The sequence below is a fragment of the Ascaphus truei genome, chromosome 1, assembly GCF_040206685.1.
Source record: "Ascaphus truei isolate aAscTru1 chromosome 1, aAscTru1.hap1, whole genome shotgun sequence".
In the NCBI taxonomy this organism is placed as follows: domain Eukaryota; kingdom Metazoa; phylum Chordata; class Amphibia; order Anura; family Ascaphidae; genus Ascaphus; species Ascaphus truei.
The window spans coordinates 41,582,806-41,607,170 of NC_134483.1; positions in this window are offsets into that span (position 1 = coordinate 41,582,806).

The window sequence follows — 24,365 nt, forward strand, 5'->3', positions numbered from 1 at the left end:
TTAAATAAAAAGAACTATGCCATAAAATGGTTTGGACAAATGAGAACACCGCTGGTCATCCAGATATGAAAAATCAGAGCCCTACTTACAAGCAGCAAGGCAAATACAGGCAATGCAACAAAGAGTCTTCCGGCTGCTGCTGATGTCTTTGCAGAGATGTGATTCCTGCTGCACCGTGACTCTCGTGCTGACTCTCCCTCCAGGGGTTAACAGGAACAGTGGCAGTGTTGGAGGCCTGCTTGTGGGGCTCACAGCTCTCCTCCACGTGAGGCTGCTCTCCTCACTTCCTCCTCCGGTTACACAGGCTGTCTCAGCGTGCCTGCACGCGAGTGTGCACGTGCCCTTAAAGGGACAGTACAAGCGTCCTGTATGCCAAGAACTAACGGCTGCAATGGGGCTCAAATGTGACCAAGTGTCCCAAAAAGTCCAATACCAAGCTCAAAGTGACTGTGTCACCTGCCCTACGCGTTTCGTGGATGTGCCCCAAGTTATGCGAACCTTTTTATGGGGCAATGGGAGAAGGAGGCCATTTGGAACAACTGCCCATTTGGTGCAAGCCTCGTGCTATGGCGGCGCTACATAGATGACGTTATTTTTATTTGGGATGGGGAACTGGATTTATTAGATCAATTCATTTTGTACCTTAATGACAATAACAGAAATTTGAAACTAATATGCCAATATGATAAAACCACCATTAACTTTTTGGGTTTAAATATTAGTATTGTTGATGACCACATTCATACACAAACATTTTTTAAGCCTGTACAGGCCAACAATTATGTTATGGCCAACAGCCATCACAATCCGCAATGGATTAGGAATATTCCAAAAGGACAATTCATCCGACTTAGGCGCAACTGCTCCAGGTTGGAATCTTTTGTAGAGCAGGCGGGTGAACTCAAAAATAAGTTTCTAGATCGGAACTATCCCTTAGACGAACTAGAGAATACTATCTCTTTAGTTCAAGATATGGACAGGAACAAACTCCTGGAATATAAGGACAAAGGGGACAGCCAAGGGAAAAATAATATTTCCTTTATAACACAATATAACGCTATGGCCCCCAAAATAAGGAATATTTTTGCCAAACATTGGCCTATATTGTTACAGGATGCAACTTTGTCACAGATACTAACACCACAGCCATCTATTGTTTTTAAGAAAGCTGGTAACTTTAGGAACAAACTGGCACCTAGTTACCCTTTAAACCAAGGTGAAATAAAAATGAACATCAATCAGGTTAAAAATGGGTTTAAACCATGCAGTAAATGTATAGCCTGTAAGTACAGCTGTTGTAGCACAGAATTCAAATCTAATGTCACCGCCAAAAACTACAAAATCATGTCACATATTTCATGTAAGTCAGAGTTTGTCATTTATATGTTGCAGTGTCCTTGTGGCCTGCAATATGTGGGTCGCACTGGTCGTACGTTTCAAAGACGTATATATGAACATATCTACAACATCAAAAAGGGTTTAACATCACACAGTGTGTCCCACCACTTTTTGGTACATCATGGCAAAAATCCAAAGGGCCTTATCTGTCAACCTATTGAATTGTGTACACCCAATTGGAGAGGTGGTAATAACATTCAACACATCAATAGGAGGGAGGCCTTTTGGATCTATGAACTTAAGACTCTATCCCCATATGGGCTCAATATTGATTTTGAATTGGGCTCCTTTTTAGGTAGATGAAATGGCTCAAACAAACATTAGTTAAATGCAACCATTACTTAATGGATGACATCTTATCCATTTGACTCTGTACCAGCAGTAGCATACTAAGTGGCTTAAGCAGGTTTGTTTATCCTTTGGCCACAATTTGGCATTTTGGTATATATCAATGCCTATTATGATATTACATCTGGCCTCAATTTTGGGATATATGGTTATCAGTTGATATCTGAATGTTTTTAATGTTGTTTAATGTATTGTATGTGTATTATGTTGTTAGAGACGTAGTGATTTGATATTAATGACATGCAGGCTATACAGCCTAATTGGGCAATTAATTTTTAATTGGTTAGGGTATATGTACATGTCATTCAGTGTCAGTCTTTGTAGCCCCTGAGGAAGTGGAGTAACATCCACGAAACGCGTAGGGCGGGTGACACAGTCACTTTGAGCTTGGTATTGGACTTTTTGGGACACTTGGTCACATTTGAGCCCCATTGCAGCCGTTAGTTCTTGGCATACAGGACGCTTGTACTGTCCCTTAAAGGGCACGTGCACACTCGCGTCCAGGCACGCTGAGACAGCCTGTGTAACCGGAGGAGGAAGTGAGGAGAGCAGCCTCACGTGGAGGAGAGCTGTGAGCCCCACAAGCAGGCCTCCAACACTGCCACTGTTCCTGTTAACCCCTGGAGGGAGAGTCAGCACGAGAGTCACGGTGCAGCAGGAATCACATCTCTGCAAAGACATCAGCAGCAGCCGGAAGACTCTTTGTTGCATTGCCTGTATTTGCCTTGCTGCGTGTAAGTAGGGCTCTGATTTTTCATATCTGGATGACCAGCGGTGTTCTCATTTGTCCAAACCATTTTATGGCATAGTTCTTTTTATTTAATAAATAGTTTTTATAGTCACTAGGAGTCTCTATGTTATATGTGCAGTGTGTGTATTAGTGTAGACCTGTTTTAACCCTACAGTGTTGCACTATGATCTATGTCTGTTTGTGTTTTTTCCCCTATATGGCCTGTCAAGCAAGTGTGCTGATCCCCTGAGGAGTACAGGATTATCCAATGAACTTTTGGCGCCAGGTTTTTCTTTGTTTTCACTTTCACTTTCTCTGTCAGTACTGACAGTATTACTAGGCAGCCTTTATATATATATATATTTTGCAATTGTCACACTGGTGTTTTAGTCTTTAGCGCTTGTGCACATTTTTTCTTTTTCACAGTATAGAATATTGGACATAATACAGTAACGTAGCCTATCAGTAGAATATAAGGGAACCAACAGAGGAAGACTCATGAGAGATAAGATGAGAGATAAGATGAGAGGGGGACACAAAGAGGGGCATGTGAAAAGAATGCATAAGGAACTTTATCTAATTAAAAAAGATTGTTGTTGGTCCAAGAAAAGTATCACAAGCTGCAAAATATTCATTGAGCAATCAATTAATTAGAATTACTGGCAAGACTTTAATCTTAAACTTATTGCAGCAATATTTAGCATACGAAAAGTACAATATATATGTAACCTGGGACTGAACTTTCTTTTTAATAGATAAGGACTTAAACATTTGTTAGTTCCTCCCAGCATGTAATATATTTATGTGCATATTCTTTTTTTTTTTTTAATTATTATAATTATTATTGTGACAGCCTACAATACTTATGAGAGCATAACTAGAAGGCTGAGTGACTAAAATGTGTATGCAAGGATTAGGGACATTTTTCATATTGGCTTGATGAAGGAATTATCTTTTTATTAGTTGAAATATAATTATTCATTTAGCTTAATTATTGTTTCCAAAGCATAAAATGCTGGAATTAGATTTTACCTATTGTGTACATAGCAGACACAAAGCAGTTAAGTGGTTTATAAGCACTAAAGATAAAGGTTTTGCTTTTGGACCCTGGGAGAAAAAAACTAACAAAAACAAACACAGGTGCATCTAACTTTTCAGATGGTAATCCAATCTTCAACAAGCCCAGGAGTGTTCCATAGCATTTCATTGTTTGAGTTTGGAATACAAGCTGATAATTAGAAAATTGGGAGTCTATTAATTTTTCAAATTTACTCATGCAAGAACCACTGAGTTACAGTGATACTTGCTTACCTAGTCATTATGCAAAAATATATTAGCTAATTATTTTGACTAATGCAATTAAGATATGCATATTTAGCATAAACCATACAATAGAAATGTTACAGTCAGCAGTTGCCAGTTTGCACTCATGGGCAGCAGAGAGGCAAAAGACTCAGCAAAGTCTCAGATGGCATAACATTAGACGCTACAAATTTTTTTTTTAACCATAGTCTTCGTTCTTTTTTAGTTATTAATGTACTGTATTTATAACACAAGTACATATTACAGGAAAAGGGAAAAATGGATTTCCTGGTATTAGTCAACATAATCTAAAGCAATTAAAGCAAGTAGAATTGTTGCTTCACAAAATATAATAACACATCATTTTTCATGGTTCAATATAATGCCATTGTATTTTGCTCAATGGATGTTACATAGCAGATTAGGTTGAAAAAGACCATCGAGTTCAACCTGTGTTAAATTTTAGTGACTAAGATAGTTCATATTACTTGGGTACAACAAAGTCTTTAAACTATAGACAGGCAGATTTTAATAAATTGAGGACTAATCTACACGGAATAAATTGAGATTATGTTTTTGCAGGCAAAAATGTGGAAGATAAATGTATAAATGAATGTCTTTATTTATATAGTGCCATTAATGTACATAGCGCTTCACAGTAGTAATACACGTGACAATCATATAAATAACAAATAATACAAATAACAGATCATGGGAATACGTGCTTCAGACATAAAAGTAACATTTCAGAAGAGGAGTCCCTGCTCCGAAGATCTTACAATCTTATGGGTAGGTAGGAAGAACGTACAGAGACAGTAGGAGGGCAGAGTGCATCTGCAGGGGGCCAAGCTTTATGTATCATGTGTATATTATTAGCCACTGTGCTACTCATATGCTTCTTTAAGCAAGTGTGCCTTAAGGTGGTTCTAAAAAGTGGATAGAGAGGGTGCTAGCCGGGTATTGAGGGAAAGAGCATTCCAGAGGTGCGGGGCAATCAGTGAGAAAGGTTTAAGGCGGGAGAGGGCTTTAGATACAAAGGGGGTAGAGAGAAGCCATCCTTGAGCAGAACGCAAGAGTTGGGATGGTGCATAGTGAGAAATTAGGGCTGAGATGTAGGGAGGGGCAGAAGAGTATAAAGCTTTAAAAGTGAGGAGGAGAATTGAGTGTGGGATGCGGGATTTGATAGGAAGCCAGGAGAGTGATTTCCGCATGGGAGACGCTGAAACAGATATAGGAAAGAGTAGAGTGATTCTGGCAGCAGTGTTTAGGATAGATTGTAGGGGAGACAGGTGAGAGGCAGGAAGGTCGGACAGCAAGAGGTTACAGTAATCGAGTTGGGAGAGAATGAGGGCCTGAGTCAGAGTTTTAGCAGTCGAGAAACAGAGGAAAGGGCGTATCTTTGTAATATTGTGGAGGAAAAAACTACAGGTTTTAGATACTTTTGAATGAGAGAGGAGGAACAACTGTGACCCCTAGGCAGCGTTCTTGGGCTACTGGGGAAATGATAGTACTTCCAACAGTAATGTGGAAGGAGGTAGTAGGGCCAGATTTGGGAATAAGTATGAGGAGCTCTGTTTTTGCCATGTTAAGTTTAAGTCGGCGGATGGCCATCCTGGATGATAAATGGGCAGTCTTTAAAACATTGTTAGAAAAGCACACTTATCGGTGTATACCCTTGGGTAATAAATATAAAATAAATACATCTAAACTAATGTGGCTAAATTTACAGGTAGGGGAGGAAATGGAAAAGAAGAGGCAGGCATTTACAATCTTAAAGTCAGAAGGGACAGGGGACATCATATCAGAATTATAAGGAATGTAACAAAAGTTGCAAAAGGGCAATCAAATTAGCAAAAATAGATCATGAAATTAGGATTGAAATAGAAAGTAAGATCAACCCTAAAAAGTTCTTTAAGAACCTAAATTTAAAAAAAACATTAGAAATGAAAATATGGGACCCTTTCAGTGTGAGATGGACATGCAAATTATTGGAGATAAGGAAAAAACAGAGGTACAGTATTAAACAAATTATTTGCCTCTATATTTACCAGGAAATAATCAATTGCAATAGTAGTGCCCCAGGAGGAAGCCAGCACCTCTACATTAGGAGCAATTTGTTAACTGAGGAAGTTCATAGGCGGCTTGATAAAATTAAAGTGAATAAGGCACCTGGCCCAGATGGCATACATCCAAGAGTTCTTAAGAATCTAAGTTCAGTAATTGCATTTAATATTCAAGGATTTCCACAGGCTCAGTACCACAAGACTGGTGTAAAGCAGACGTGAGGCCTATATTTAAAAAGAGAGCTAGATCACAACCGTGGAATTACAGACCTGTTAGCCAGACATCAATATTGGGGAAGCTACTTGAAGGTTTAGAAACATTCAGAAATACCTAATGGGAAACTAAATTATTGGTAATAGTCAGCATAGATTTTTGAAGGATACTGTAGGTCGTGCCAAACTAACCTTAATAATTTCTTTGAGGAGGTACACTGGCGACACACTTTATTCGAGCTCGGCTAGTCCCACGAATTCGGGTATACCCGGGTGTATTGAGGTTTGTGACTGTTTTCTGCCCGAGTGCATTGAGGTATTTTCCAGGCAGGGATTTAAGCATTTTATTCCCACTGGCTGCAATACTGCACAGTATATATATATATACTGCATTACAATTCATGAATTTATGCCATCTGGTAGACACGCGAAGCATTGCAGCCTATTAAATCCTAATCATTATCATTTAACAGATCAGCCGCCCGTCAGCCAGGCATGAACCCAGGCTGGGAAGGCAAACGCAACGGGGCTTGTCAGAGGTGAGGAGCGGCGCATTCCAGGTATCTGCCAGGTACATACTGGGTATTTGCTCGAATAAAGTGTGTCGGTGCAGTAAGTAGGAATTTTGACCAGGGTAACGCAGTTGATATGGTCTATTTAGATTTTGCAAAGGCTTTTTATATGGTTCCACACAAGAGTACAAAAGTTTTCAAAATAAAGCAAATTGGACTCGGTAAAAATATTTGCACTTCGATTGAAAATTGGCTGAAGGATAGACAACAGAGAGTTTTAATACATTGAACTTTTTCAGGTTGCGTTAAATTTGGGAGAAGAGTACCTCAAGGATCAGTACTGGGAACCACTACTTTTAAACTTGTTTATTAATGACCTTGAGGTTGCTAAAGAGATCTTTGCTGATTACACTAAATTGTGTAAGGTAGTAGAATCAGAGCACTATGTAATTTGTCTCCAGAAGTACTTGGATAAACTAGAAACTTTGGCAGGTAAATGGTAGATGAAGTGTAATACAGATAAATGTAAGGTTATGCATTTGGGAAACGAATAAAAAGGCAACTAACAAATTAAATGGGGATAAATTGGGAGAATCCTTAATGGAGAAGGATTTAGGCGTGCTTGTAGACAGCTGGCTAAGCTATAATGCCCAAAGTCATGCAGTAGCTGCAAAGGCAAACAAAATCTTATCTTGCATCAAACGGGCAATTGATGGAAGGGGAGTAAACATAATGATGCTCCTTTATAAAGCATTAGTAAAACCACACCGCGAACATTGAGTACAATTTTGGACAGCACTCCTTGTGTTGATGAGGGGGTAACCAGGCTCTCAATAAAGGTTTAAGCCCGGTTGGTTACCACTGATCCATGTATTGGGGTTCAAGAGTGTCAGCTCTTGAGCCCAATCGTTGTACATGCATAATGTGTAAATGTGCGACAATAAAGAATTTTTATGTTTTTGCATTTCCAGGGATGCCAGCAAGCAGGGATTGCTAGGGTATGAGTTAAGGGGGGATATGGGGGGGGTTGTGCAGGAATTGTTGTCAGAATGTGCCTAGGTAGTTGGGGTCCAGATTTGTCGGTTCCCCTAAAAATGTACCCGAGAATCATGCTTGATTCTAGGATACATGTAGGCACATTGTCCCGGCAATATCCCCCCTTGAAAACGCTTGCACGACTCACCACTAAGATTCCCTGCTTCAGCACAGCCCAGCAAGGTAAATGGGACAAAGGGAGGTAAAGTTTCCCTGTAACTATGAGGAGTCCCTTGGTTAAGGGGGATACCTAGATAATGCATAGGTAGCCCAGAACCTGTATTGGGGTTCATGGGCACTCCAACATTATTATAAGGTTGTGAGGGGTCTCTTAGAGTCCTGTCCAAGTCTATGAAATAGTGTTTGGGGAATAAAGGCTTGTGGAAAATAAAGTGCAGCTTTTTATTATATTCCCCATACCCAGAGACTTAGGACATATACAAGTATATATATATATATATATATATATATATATATATATATATATATATGTATATATATATATATGTATATATATATATATGTATATATATATATATGTATATATATATATATATATATATATATATATATATATATATATGTATATATATATGTATATATATATGTATATATATATATATGTATATATATATATATGTATATATATATATATGTATATATATATATATGTATATATATATATATATGTATATATATGTATATATATATATATATATATATATATATGTATATATATATATATATATATATATATATATATATATGTAGATATATACATATATATATATATATATATATATATGTATATATATATATATATGTATATATATATATGAACATTGTGTTTAGTATAAAATGTACTGTTGTGCATGGTAAATGAGCTGGGACTTTCAGAACCAATGTTCTGACAGGCTACCAGGGCTACCAAGTTTGGTGCCAGTAAGTCTGCAGGACATCGGAGATGAAAGCCACCAGAGGATGCCAGGGGTGTGAAGACCATTTGGGTAGCAGGGAAGGGCTCAAGCACCCATGTGCTGCGATGAATGGCAGTCATCCAGGCTGCCATTGCCTCACCAGACTTGGAGAAGCCTTACCCAGTGGGTGGCATCTGAATAGTTAGGGACTAAGGTGGCAAGCTTGCGCATGTCCCTTGGCAGATTCAGATTCCCCGCTTACCCGGCTTTCCAGACCGGCATCGCTCTAATTGCCGAGGAGAATGTTTCCACGCCCTGATTGGTTGTAGTATTTTGTGAATGAACTCCAAAATACTATAAGAAACCCCTACGCAAATCACTGGGGAGATTCTGAGCGCCAGAAGTCGGGTGGGATTTTTGACAGTGTTCTTGCGCGAATAGCAGAGCACCGGTTTCAGAAAAATCTGCCTGGAAAATATTCTAAGTCCAGCTTTTTGCGACTAAGTTCTCAGAAAGGAACGTAACGGTCACGGTTGGGATTTCAAGCCGACTTTAGTTCCAGGAGTTTGGAGGTAAGTTCCGGTCAAAGAGAAACTCTGTTTTAGAGTGCACAGCAGCTGGGAAAGTCTGTGTGTATGCCTATTTCTGCGAATAAATCTCAATTTATTTCATTATCTTGTTTTACTCAATATATGATCCTGGTTAAAGGTGTACAATAAACCTGGTCTCCTGTGACACTCCTTAGAAAAGACATTATGAAACTAGAGAAAATGCAGAGAAGAGCCACCAAATTAGTAAAGGGGATGGAAAATCTGACTTATGAGCGAATTAGATTTGTTTACATTAGAAAAGAGGCGTCTAAGAGGGGATATGATAACTATATACAAATATATTCAGGGACAATGCAAGGAACTTTCAAAGGAACAATTCATCTCAAGAGCAGTACAAACGACACAGGATCATCCCTTAAGTTTGGAGGAAAAGAGATTTCACCAGCAATAAAGGAAAGGGTTCTTTACAGTAAGGGCAGTTAAAATGTTGAATTCATTACCCATGGAGACTAATGGCAGATACAATAGATATCTTCAAAAAAAAGGTGGGACATATTTTTAGAAAGGAAAGTTATCCAGAGATATACCATATAAGTAATCATGGGAAGGATGTTGATGCAGGGAGAAATCTAATTGTCAATATTTGGAGTCAGGAAATAGTTTATTTTTCCCCTTATGAGATATCATTGGATGATATTACACTGGGGTTGTTTTATTTGCCTTCCTCTGGATCAATATACTGCAAGTAAAAATATAGGATAAAGTATCTGTCATCTACATTTAGCATACATGTAGGTTGAACTTGATGGACGTATGTCTTTTTTCAACCTCATCTACTATATAAATATGTAACTATTTATTATTGAAATGTCATTTTTATTTTATTGTGTATTTTTTTTTTTTCAACACAAATGAGCAAAAGTGCTATTAGTCAGATTTGACTACTTGTGCTTTTGCCCATTTGAATGTGTGGGGATGGGGTTAGAAGGGATGGGGGATGCTGGTAGTTTCGTGGTGAGGGGGCTGAGATCTCCCGGGTGGGTAGGTTAACCCCTTAATTACCATAGCGGTTATTAACTGCTACGGTCAGTAAGGGGTTACTTGCCAGTAGCTAGTTTTTATATTTTACTGTTGGTGCCACGGAAGAGGACCAGGAGGGTGAGGAGGATGAAGATGAACATGGCCTTCATCCAGGCAGGGGTATGTACAACTTTAACTTACTATTTGTCGCCTGGCGAATGGTTTATTTTTAATAGGCAAATGCACTATTATCCAGATCTGGATAATAGGGCTCTGGCCCATTACTGTATGTGTTGGGGGAGAGGAGGTTGTTGGGGGTAGACGTGGTGGGTAGAAGGGTGCCCCTTTATTTCCAATGTGGCTATATGTACCCCTGTTGATGGCATAGGTAACCACAAAATAAATAAATACGATGGCTACTGTATTTTTTTATATTATTTTATTTTATTGCACTGTATTGTATATTTGAATTGGAAAAAGCACTATTTGCCCAATTTTGCCCATTCCTGTGTGGTGTTGTTGGCTGTAGAGAGGGTGGGTGAAGCTTGAAGTGCCCAGGGTGGGTGGTTAGGCATAAAGTAATGAAGGGGTTGACTCCTCCCGCAACACTCCAGGGTGGCCTAACCATCTACCCTGGGGCAACGACAGTCTTCACCCACCCCTTCTACCACTAACAAGTTCCTGCTATTTAACCCCTTTGTTACCTTAGCATATAGCCACTAAGGTAATGAAGCTGGGTAGAATTTTATTTTTATTACCTAGGATTGATGCCGGGGGTCTACAAAGCTGAAATGAATGCGGGTCAGCTCCGGAAACCGCCTGAATCAATCCTATTTAGTCCAAATAAAATAAATTCAGTCATATTTAAAATCGTGATTCCTATCTTGCTACCCTTTAGGTAATGGTAAAAAAATATAAATGTTTAACCCATGATTTGCTTTCCGGAGCTTTGTGAATAGCGGTTGCTGGCAAAAATGACAGTGTGGGGCATTTTTCAGCTACCATACAGGTTCTAATAGTCAGAGTGTTAACACTCATTAAAAAGTTGTTTTTAAGCGATGTTGCCATGTTATCTAAGCTTTGTGAATAGCTACACATGCAAAATCGCTTGAAAAGTGCATTTAACAAGCGTTGAGTCACTTATCAAAGTTTAATTAATATTTCCCACAGAAGGAAAAAAGTCCATTGTTTTGATTAAATCAGATGACATTTTCTGTTGATACGCAAACATAATCAATGAGTCTAGACAACACCAAAAATACACTTATTTATTCTACAGAGAAACAGCACTTCTTGTAATTAACTAAAAGATCAACATTTTACAACCCAAATGCATGGGACTATAGATTACAATTATGAAGATCATTTATGTTACAGTATGAAAAAATATTTTTTCAGGACAATATGAACTTTTAACTGTTGGTGCTGTGTAATTGTTGGATCATGAAACGAAACTAATTCAGTTGATATGCAGATTTTTTATAGTTTTTCATGATAACAGAAGTAAGAGTGACAAGGCATTCTCTTCATCAAAGACAGTAATCCATACCAACAAAACTGAAATAATGGAAAACACAAAAAGAACCAAAACACACAACAAGAGAGAGAGACATATGTGCTGCCATGGATCTTGTAAAAAAATGTTTCCATTTTTTCTGTGTCCCCTATGGTAACCTAAGTGAGTGGAATAAACAAAAATATATTAAGACTAAGGGGCCTATTCTAGTAGCCTTCGATAAGTGACTTATCGCCAGTTTTGAGCACTCTTCGAGCGAGTTTGCAAGTCTAGCTATCAGAAAGCTCTGATAACATACCAAACTCACTCGAGAACTGCTTCTTCCCAATCGGTAGCACTCTCACAATCTCAAACTGAGTGGTAGCTCAAAAAATGCTAAAACTCGCATTTTTTTTTACATATCAAGCTTTTCGGGTAGCTTGAATATGCATATCACGGCTGCAACTCGCAGATTCTGATCTCGCCATCTGTAGGGTGGGGAGTTGGGATCCACGATGTGACTCTGAATTTTTTTTTTATTCTTACTAAATCAGATTGAAGCCGTGTGTCTCCGGAGCTGACACACATTAATATCAGCTCCGTAAACACCCCTGCTTCAATCCTATGTAATAAAAATACATTTACAGCCAGCTTCATTACCTTAGCGGCTAACCGTTAAGTAATGAAGGGGTTAAATATAAGTGCTTGGTTTGTTGGGGATAGAGTGGTAGGCGAAGGTGGTATTTGGCCCGTACTCCCCAGAGACTCCTCTTCAATCAACTGATGATCATGGACTTCTTTGCATCATAGTGTTGAGGATCATTGCATTGTGGGGCAAGAGTTGGTGCTACAATTGGATGAGTAGCGTGAATGTTCATCCCAGCAAAGGTAAGAAACATATTGATTGTATTATTTTTTTTTTAGGATGCCCATCGACTGGCAACTTGTTTATCTATGCCCCTATCAGGGTATAGATAAGCACATTGACAATCAAAAACATTTTTGGCAAATGTTTGTTTTTATTAAAATGTCTAGTCTTTTATTTGGTGGTTATTTGTTTTTAGGTTGCCCATACATTGCCATTGTGGCAATTCATGCCCATATTGTGGGGATGGTTTACCACAGTGACAATCAAGGGGTGTATTGGCAAGTGCTTGTTTTTATTTCATTGTAATGTATTTTATTTGGTTGTTGTTTTTTTTAGGTTGCCCAATCATTGCCATTGTGGCAATCCATGCCCATATTGTGGGCATGGTTTACCACACCACAGGCACAATCAATGGGTTGTTGACAAATGCTTGTTTTGTATTGTACTGTTATGTCAATGTTATTTAATTGGGTATTTGTTTTGTTTTGCAAACAAATGGTCAAACATGCTATTAGCCATTTTTGGCTACTAGTGCCTTTGCCCATTTGTATATGTGGGGATGGGGATAGAGGGGATGGGAATGGGGTTAGTTCCCCCAGGGAGGGTGTTTAGGCATCCCAGGTAGGTAGTGGGTGGTGTTAACCCTTTAATTACGATTAATAGCGATTAATAACCGCTAAGGTAATTAAGGGGTTAGTGGCCAGTAGTTAGATTTTTTTTATTTTAATGTTGCTTCCCACGGGAGACGCAGAGGATGTAGATGAGGATTAGGGTGACCTTCATCCTGGCTGGGGTAAGTACAACTTAAATTTTCTATATGCTTGCTGAGTTTTATTTTTAATGGACAAATGCGCTATTATCCAGATCTGGATAATAGTGATTTTGCCCATTACAGTACTGTATGTGTGAGTGGGGGTGGAGGTTATTGGGGGTAAAGGGGGTGGGTAGTAGCGTGCCCATTCATTGCTATTGGGGTTATCTTTGCTCCCATTGATGTATAGGTAACCACACTGGCAATCAATTGTGTATTGGCTAGTATTGGTGATTGTATTGTATTTTAATGTTTGTTGGGAGTAAAGGGGGTGGGTGAAGAGGATAGTTGCCCCGGGGTGGGTGATTAGGCCTCTTGGACAGATAAAGGGAGGGGTTAACCCTTTAATTACTTTAACGGTTCTCTAACCGCTAAGGTAATTAAGGGGTTAGTGGCCAGTAGTTAGATTTTTTATTTGTATTTTTCTGGCCACAGAAGATGCGGAGGATGTAGATGAGGGTGGCCTTCATCCTGGTTGTAACAGAGTTTGATGTATCTAGTCTTTTATATCCAAAAGGTTTCAATTTGTAATCAAAATATATTTTTCTCTTATTTGCCATTCAACCACTATTTTACACAACAGCAATTAATTTTTGGGGATGTAATTGGATACATTGATAGTGTTCTAAAATGTGCAGTCTTTATTTCCGGAATACATAAAGCATTTATAGAATGCCTAATAGCTCAGAAGATAATGCTGTTTGTGTGATTAGTGACAGGTGGGAAACAGTGGTAGGTGAATGTGTCAAGTGCATAGGAAGCTGAGAGAGCTAGGAAATGAAAAGAACATTTATAATTACAGGGTGATCTTTTCAGTAATAGATTCATTTTAAAAGTGATTTAGGATGATATGAATAGACTTTGAACACAGATTAACAAGTGCAGCATTAATCTCTTCCTAGAGAATAAAATATGCCATTATATTGAAGTTCACAAACCAAGTGAAGTTTTCATATGTTGTGTGGAAATATAAGCAAGCTTTGCCATGCATTAAAAGGCAGTGAGCAAGATCATACGATGCTTTTCATACAACCATTTTCACTCAATTCTAGCAAAAACAAGTGGTGAAATTATGTGGCAAGTGTGTCGCAATTCTGGCAAAAAATGTTTAATTCTGAGAAATTTAAATTTGTGAAAATGTCAGTATGAAATATAAAAAAAAAAAACAATTGCACATCTCTACATACCATAGTTTGTAAATATATTTAGTAATGATGTTATCTTAAGGTCTTTACAACATAAAAGCTAAACCCTGTTGGAAATTACACTAGCATACAATAGAATTATGTTAGAATACATTTTAAAAATATGTAATTTGTCAATGAGTACAGATGTGGCATCATTAGCTTTTGGCGGGTGCACCATGAAGTGTGCTAGAAACAATTTGTTGTCTGTGACAGAGCCGCATTGAGCCTCACGTTGTCTGCGACTCGGCTAGGTTCAGCCGGAATTATTATTTGTGCCGTCACTTATGTTGTTGCAGTTCAGTGCTTGGCCAGCAAGTGGAGCACTGAATGTATTCACCTATTATACTCTGAATGCTACAGTATAGTGCAGTAGTAACCCCGCTCTATTTGTCTAATGACCTTGTACATCTCTACTGTTGCAGTTTCACACTTTATTAAAAAACAATATGCATTAACCAAATCTGTCTCATATCGTTTGTACTGTACTGTACTGTACATTGCGCTTTCTTCATGTACACAAGGCCGGCTTGTTATGCCTATATGAAACATTGTGCAATTCAAGACGGGACAAATAAGAGTGCAACTCTATCTGAGATCTATCAGTATATCATTAAGACGTACCCATTTTACGAAAACACACCAAACAAAAAAGGCTGGAAGAAGTCTAATCAACACAACTTAAGCATTAATGATTGTTTTATTAGAACACCATGCCCTGGCAAGAGGGGTGGGTGATGGGCACTGTACGCATAATGGACGGGTATGTTAAATGATGGAAACTTTTTAAGGAGAAGAAGATTGAATAATAGACCTTCTCGAACTGATCATACAAAATGTCTGGGCCAAGACACGGGAGATTTAAACTTGCAAGAGATACCGACACCTGATACAGAGACCTGTACCTCGGAAGCATGGGGTCCCCGGACCTGAAATGACTGCAGTTCATCTCTGGAGACCTTCTGCTTCAATCCTCTGTAATAAAATAATAATAAAAACAGTGCGATCTACTTTAAGAGCTATGTGGGGAGACAGAGACTGCTTCTCTCTGCAGCTCTTAGACAAGTGGCGGCACGGTATAATTAACACAGTGGGAGTTCCATTCAGAAGCAGGGACCTCCGATCCGTTAATCCCTTAACGGCAGTCAGTTTATGGGCTTTGGGTTGTGGGAAGCTTTGATAGGCCCACGGTCAGGTTCCGTTCAGCAGCAGTTTCCTCGCTCCCAAAACAAACTTACATAACACTGCATCAGTATAAACCTCATACTGTACATTGACCTTGGCCACTTACCAGAACACCCTCCTACTGTCTCTGTAGGTTCTTTCTACTTACCACTTACATTGTAAGCTCTTCGGAGAAGGGACTTCTTTTCCTAATTTGACTTGTCTGAAGCGCTTATTCCCATTCTTTTATTGTTATGTGTATTACTGCTTTGACCGTGCTATATAAATCAAGATATACATTCAGTACATGAATAAAAAGTGGGCTTGCACTGGTGTGCTAGGCGTGGCTCCCCTGGTAATTTAATAGTTGATTTTAAACTCTCATAGATGTATGATGTTAGTGATAATAACTAGTAAATTCCTTTAAAACTCTAACCAGTGCTCTTTACTCTAAATAGACTTAATATATACACCACAAATTAAAAAAAAAAACATAAAATTAAAAACAATTAAAAGATATACCAAATTCAAAATACAACTAAGTTTTAGCAAACACACAAATAGGTTTAAAAATAACACCCCTTCATGTGCCTACAGATTGTATCCACATGAAGATAATGTTATACGTAAGGGGATACAAAGTGTAACTGTATAGTATCCTCTTGAGAGAGACTTGTGTTGTGAAGGGTATTGACCCAATGCAGCCCCAAATGTTAGGATACCAATCCTCTTCAATAGAACCTCAAAAACCAAAAAAAATAGAGGGCGCAATTTAAAAAAAATGAGAGAGAGAGAGAGAGAGAGATAACAAAGAGACAGCACACCGCAGCATAAATTAAAAAAACAAAGCACTCACATGTAGAAAAAAGGATTTAATCAAAAAACAGGACAGTCATACAGTCTCCAAAACAGAGCAACGTACGTTTCAGACTAAGGGACTCATTCAGTAAAGGTTGATAAAAATGATTGCCAGGGTGTTTAAATCACCGTTTTTTTTGGAGCGTTGCTATCACGGTATTCAGCAAGCCTTCATTACTGTTCATAGCAAAATTCCCAAAACTAAAAGCTATTGCCGATCGTATCCCACCACTAGACGAAGGCGCCCAGATCATGCTGCTACTTGGCAGGGACATCATGAGAGCACACAAGATCCGCGAACAGCGAAACGGGGACCACAACGGCCCAAGCGCTCAAAGGCTCGATCTAGGATGGGTGGTAGTGGGAGAAGTATGCATAGACATGATACGAGGACCCGACAATGTAGACGCCCTACGAACAAACTTGTTAGAGAACCGTCATACATCCCACTTCAAACCCTGTCCGAACCACGTCCAGGTCCACGAGAAGCTCGAGACCAAAATGAACTATGGAGATGCGCTTGTGGCAGAAAAATACCCCAATGACCTAGGGAGTACAGTGTTCCAGACAACAAAGGACGATGACAAACAGGCGCCATCAATGGATGATAAAGAATTCTTGAGGTTAATGGATAAGGTCTCGGATACAGTGAGATTGTGATTTTGCTGCAGAGTGTATTTGACCCTTAATGCACTCTTCTCATCATTCTCTTCACTTATTTTGTCGACCAGAAGAGTCGTCTCCCTACAATGTACAGAAAAACAACAATCCGGTAAGTTACAGTGCAGTAGGCCACAAGTACAGCACATCATTTGCATTAAAAATAGTATCAAATGAGATAGATCTACACAATATATAGTTCTATTAATATGCAGCAATATAAACAATAGATATAATGTAGTAATATAAATATACCGAAATAACTATAAAATTAGATAGATCTACACAATAAATAGTTCTATTAATATGCAGCAATATAAACAATAGATATACTGTAGTTATATAAATATACCGACATAACTATACAACTAGATAGGTCTAAACAATATATAGTTCTATTAATATGCAGCAATATAAACAATAGATATACTGTAGTTATATAAATATACCGACATAACTATACAACTAGATAGGTCTACACAATATATAATTCTATTAATATGCAGCAATATAAACAATAGATATACTGTATTATATAGTTATATAAATATACTTACGCGTTAGTTACCGTTGGTGTCCTCGTGCGTTGTTTGGTTTTTCCGTGTGCATGATAGCACACGGTGGTTGATGGCACAACAAGGCCAGAAGCAGCTAACCAGTGATGGATATCTGCAATTCGGTGTCCGCTCGTGTATCTCCTTAATTCTCATGCTGAGATCCTTTGAAATCTTTTTAAAAGGCATTTCTGCGAGTAGAAAGACATACAAACACAAGAATGGATATTCGATGTTTAGTCGATGTGTATTCAATGTTCAGTGAATCCACAAAATGAATGGTGTATTTATACGTTAATTACTCACATTAGAGTACGCCCACTTTTAACACCTGTACCTCGTCGCCATGCATAAAAGGTTACACACTTTGCATAGCCCACCACTCGATGATCTTTATCTGAACTTGCCCTTGTCCAGATACTGCATTGTGCCATCTGCTTCCATGGATCAACCCTGATTCTATGGACGCAAGAAGCCCCTCGCCTCAGCCGTGCCTGTCACGCAGAAAAAGCGAAAGACGGCAGCTGTTTCTAAGCCAAGGCCAAAGCGACAGGCTAAGGCCAATAAAGAAAACCTTCTGCTGACCCCAAAGGCTAAGGGTTTTAATAAACGTAAGCCTTATTATGTCAAGAAGAAATTCGGTGATGTAGACTAAACGCAAAACAAATGGCAGCCAACCCATCGAACCCGCGGACCACTTCCTCCAATACGCTTCGACGACTCTGCCGCCGCTCTCCCGGAAATCTACAGCCAATCTTCTCCACTACTCGTCCACGACGCTGCTGCCGCTCTCCCGGAAACCCCCAGCCCATCATCGCCACTGCTCTTCGACGACCCTGCCGCTGGTGCCCCAGAAATCCACGTGTCACTTTCTCCATTACGCTTAGACGACTCTGCCGCTTCTCGCCCGGAAATCCACAGGTCGCTTTCTCCATCCCTCTTCGACGACGCTGCCGCTTCTCTCCCGGAAATCCACAGGTCACCTCCTCCATCCTTCTTCGACGACGCTGCCGCTTCTCTCCATGGAACCCCCATCTCATCCTCCGTAGCACCCATCCACCCAGATGTCCACAGCATGCCATGAACAAGAACCAGCTCGTTAGACCGCATGCTGACTGGGTTAAGTGTGGATATCCCCGGAAACTCTACTGTGCTGGTAAAGATAGATCTGCTTTTAGAGACCATGCTAAATATGGATCAACGGATGCAGAAGATGGATCAACGGATGGAGAAGATGGAGGAGGAGGATAACATGGCAACCCCGTCAAGACCACGCCAGGAGACAACACGGCGACCAAGACAGGAGGAAAGCTTCCTCCCAGACAACCTACTGCTGCGATACACTTTATTCAAGCAAATACCCAGTATGTACCTGGCAGATACCTGGAATGCGCCGCTCCTCACCTCTGACAAGCCCCGTTGCGTTTGCCTTCCCAGCCATGGTTCATGCCTGGCTGACGGGCGGCTGATCTGTTAAATGATAATGATTAGGATTTAATAGGCTGCAATGCTTCGCGTGTCTACCAGATGGCATAAATTCATGAATTGTAATGCAGTATATATATATACTGTGCAGTATTGCAGCCAGCGGGAATAAAATGCTTCAATCCCTGCCTGGAAAATAACGCAATGCACTCGGGCAGAAAACAGTCACAAACCTCAATACACCCGAGTATACCAGAATTCGTGGGACTAGCCGAGCTCGAATAAAGTGTGTCGCCAGTGTAACCTCGCCCGCCGCCACAAGCACAACCGCTCCCAGAAGAACACCCGCTTACAGAACCCAACCTACTGCTGCGACACACTTTATTCGAGCAAATACCCAGTATGTACCTGGCAGATACCTGGAATGCACCGCTCCTCACCTCTGACAAGCCCCGTTGCATTTGCCTTCCCAGGCTGGGTTCATGCCTGGCTGATGGGCGGCTGATCTGTTAAATGATAATTATTAGGATTTAATAGGCTGCAATGCTTCGCGTGTCTACCAGATGGCATAAATTCATGAATTGTAATGCAGTATATATATATATACTGTGCAGTATTGCAGCCAGCGGGAATAAAATGCTTCAATCCCTGCCTGGAAAATCACCCAATGCACTCGGGCAGAAAACAGTCACAAACCTCAATACACCCGGGTATACCCGAATTCGTGGGACTAGCCGAGCTCGAATAAAGTGTGTCGCCAGTGTACATACGCTTGCATCGATACGGTGCCCGACATCATCCTGTGCGAGCTGCCACCGGCACTCAGGGAGAAGTATAGGGTGATGAGTGCTGGTTTACCTCAGAAGTATGGCATGTTAATTTTTAAGCACCACGTGTCCTACTTGGTGTACTGTGGGTGGGTCTACAATGTGAACTACAAAGGAAATCGCGAAAAAAGGGCGCTTCCTGAAAATTTAAGAAGGACTATTGTGGAGGAATTGCGGCACTATTTTTCAATTACAGATCCTTTAATGAAAATCGTTCGAGACGCCATTAATGGCATTTTGCGCCATACAAGGCATCGGCCCTGGAAGGACAATCTGGTGGGGATCGCATTTGCGTGACTGTTCAACTGTTGTTTATTTTTTGTAAATGTTTTTGTAAATGTTTTGACTTTCTGTACTTTAATAAAGGAGATGTTGCGTTTTTTAAATTTTATGAATAAAGAATTTTTTTTAATAACACCATACTGTTGTGCTGTACATGTTTTGACTTTCTGTACTTTAATAAAGGAGATGTTGCATGTTTTAACTTGTATTAATAAAGAAATTTTTTTACTTACTATACACAAGACCTGCACAATTCCAGTCCCCGAGGGCCGCAAACAGGCCCGGTTTTCAAGGTTATCCTTAAAACCAGGCCTGTTTGCGGCCCTCGAGGACTGGAGTTGTGCAGGCCTGACTGACTGTTCTGTACACCATCCTACTGTAAATGTTTTGACTTTCTGTATTTTAATAAAGAAGATGTTGCGTTTTTTAAATTTTATGAATAAAGAATTTTTTTTAATAACACCATACTGTTGTGCTGTACATGTTTTGACTTTCTATACTTTAATAAAGGAGATGTTGCGTGTTTTAACTTGTATTAATAAAGATATGTTTTTATTTACTGTACACAAGACCTGCACAATTCCAGTCCCCGAGGGCCGCAAACAGGCCCGGTTTTCAAGGTTATCCTTAAAACCGGGCCTGTTTGCGGCCCTCGAGGACTGGAGTTGTGCAGGCCTGACTGACTGTTCTGTACACCATCCTACTGTAAATGTTTTGACTTTCTGTACTTAATAAAGAAGATGTTGCGTTTTTTAAATTTTATGAATAAAGAATTTTTTTTAATAACACCATACTGTTGTGCTGTACATGTTTTGACTTTCTATACTTTAATAAAGGAGATGTTGCGTGTTTTAACTTGTATTAATGAAGAAATGTTTTTACTTACACAAGACCTGCACAATTCCAGTCCTCGTGGGCCGAGGGTGGCTCCTCCTCCCTAGTTTGAAGCTCACCCCTCCCACTTTTAAATGGTTAAAAGCTCACTCCATAGCATTTCCCACTCTCAGGGGAACTTGCTTACAGGTTGATTGCGACAACTCTAATACAGACTGATTTTCCTGGTATTGTACAGGTTAATAAGAGCATCAATCAGACTTAGAACTATGCAACTAATTTTGACAGATTATTATAAATCATTCTTCCTGGTAATGTACAGGTTATTAAGAATTTATATTACTGTTAGGTACCTTTGGGATGTGGTCTGCCGTGTAGGGGCTCAAGGGCTTACAACACTTTGACCAAAGAGTTAAACTAAAAGACCATTTTATTCAAAAGATATCTATATATATATTTAGGCACTGTACTGTGTATAGGTGTCATTGGATGTGCATTGAGCTCTGTCTGTGTTTCATGTCCTGTCTCTGGTTCTAAATGGTAGACAACACTGTTTGTTCTGAGCAGAAGCCCCCAAGAATCCAATGTGTGTTGCTGCAAGTAACTTTACACATTATTGACTTTCAACCAGCCCCAATAGTTTTCCATTGAAATTACTGTGCTATCACATCTTTGTCATCCCTAATTTTTTGTTTACTCTGAATATGTGAGGATGTTTATTTTGTATAGGTGGTTGCGTGCATATATCACCGAAAATATCTTAACACATAGAATTTCTTGACAAACAAAATGTAAATAACTCAGGATGGGTTGTACTGTAGTTGGTTCAGAGTAAAACTGTATCTTACCTCCATGCATGTATAAATAGAATCTTAACATTCACTGCTAACTTTCATCCATAACAATTATGGCAGTATATTAGTCTAAAAATAGCATTAAAGTAGTGGACCCACCTGTCTTTTTGCTTGCAGATGGCACCAGAAAAATGTTCTAGTCTATTTTTTTTTAGAGCACTCTATATAACATTAACATTAACTTTGAAAGCAGTGACAATGATGAGAATTATAATTTGTTATCATGAATGGTATTTGTCCAATAATATAATTAAATAGTTATGCATCCATACAGTATGTAACTTGTTTGCACCACCCGGTGGGAGATTTGGCCATTACTGGTCGTGTGGTGCATGATACCTGCTGGTAACAGGAGGGCTGAGTCGTCCGCCGGAGGTAGTGGGGACACAGGACTAGGCTTCTGGGGTTCATACCCCACATATCTCTTTAGCAGTGCAGCGCCTCCATCTGCTGTAGACTCCAGGAACTGAAGGTGATCTCCCACAGTAGAACTATTACCTCTCCCCCCAGTAAGGTCACACACCAGGCTGGAGGTATATAACATCAGGAACGGTTTATTGTCTTCTCTACAGCACAGTTTCATGGCAGGCTTCAGCCCAATGCAGTACTCTCAGCTCACCCGCAGCCATCCAAGCTCTTCCCCACCTCCCTAACAGAGGCAGGGGTATAGCCAACACTCATTCTCCCCCGCAGGGTAGAGCACACGGGAAGGCCCCAATCTCAGGCTCCCTGTTGTGAAACCTGCCTTCCACAGTGGGGGAATGGAGACTACTAAATTTAGGGCGGTACTGTATTGTATGTCTTTATTTGTATCGCGCCATTAATGTACATAGCGCTTCATAGTAGTAATACATGAGATAATCATATAAATAACAAATAATGTAATATAAATAACAGGTCATGGGAATAAGTACTTCAGACAAACGTAACATTTAGGAAGAGGAGTCCCTGCTCCGAAGAGCTTACAATCTAATTGGTATGTAGGAGGAACGTACAGAAACAGTAGGAGGGCATTTTGGTAAGTGCTTCTGCAGGGGGCCAAGCTTTATGTATCGTGTCTAGTAATATCTACGGTGCTACTCATATGCTTCTATAAGCAAGTGTGTCTTAAGGTGGGTCTTAAAGGTGTATAGAGTGGGTGCTAGTCGGGTATCGAGGGGAAGGGCATTCCAGAAGTGTGGGGCAGTCAGTGAGAAAGGTTTAAGGTGGGAGAGGGCTTTAGATACAAAAGGGGTAGAGAGAAGACATCCTTGAGCAGAACGCAAGAGTCGGGATGGTGCATAGCGAGAAATTAGGGATGAGATGTAAGGCGGAGCAGAAGAGTGTAAAGCTTTAAAAGGGAGGAGGAGAATTGAGTGTGTGATACAGGATTTGATAGGAAGCCAGGAGAGGGATTTCAGCAGGGGAGACGCTGAGACAGATTTAGGAAAGAGTAGAGTGATTCTGGCAGCAGTGTTTAGGATAGATTGTAGGGGAGACAGGTGAGAGGCAGGAAGGCCGGACAGCAGGAGGTAACAGTAGTCGAGACGGGAGAGAATGAGGGCCTGAGTCAGAGTTTTAGCAGTCGAGCAACAGAGGAAAGGGCGAATCTTTGTAATATTGCGGAGGAAAAAGCGACAGGTTTTAGAGAAGTTTTGAATGTAAGAGGAGAATGTGAGAGAGGAGTCAAGTGTGACCCCTAAACAGCGTCCTTGCTTACTGCTTTTAAGTACTGCCGGGAGGAGGGCACCAGGTCTGGCTCATGATTGGTCATGCCCAGGCCTGATGTCACCGCCTCCCGGCAGTCACTCAAGTGCAGCTCCTCAGAGCGGGGAAACCCCATATCAACTACTGGCAACCTGATTGTACCAGGGTTTACTGCCAGCCCGAGGGCAGAATAGTAGCCATCAGGTGACCTGGCTACACATAAGATATACCAACGCACATTCCCACCTATTGTTCAATTGCTGGAGATTCACTGCAGGTAGGACTTTAAATATTGAGCCTGGTTAACCAGAGAGAACACAGCTACAGTACCACTAAATTCATATGAACTGGAGGAAGAGTAAATCACAGGAAAGTGTTCACGTCCATGTGTACAAATAACCTATACAAATGGACAAACTTACCGAAATTCATTTAAAACTTTGTTTAATTTGTACAAACTGTAAAAAGTGTCAAACGTTTTATCAAACTTTTTTACCAAATATTTCTACTGAACTTGTCCAATTACACCAGAGAATCTATTTTAAAATCTGTAGGCCTTTCTATTGTGCTATGTTCACTAAATTCTATAACCCATGGACCCCCACCCGGTTGCAGATCGGACCCACTAAGGTGTTCTAGGGTCTGGCTACATGTCTCTGTGTGGTGCATACCTGCTGGCAACAGGAGGGCCTGAGTCTCCCGCGATGACATGGAGGACAACAGGACAGGTTACTGGGGTGGATGCCTTTGTTCTCCTTCAATGGTGCAGCGCCT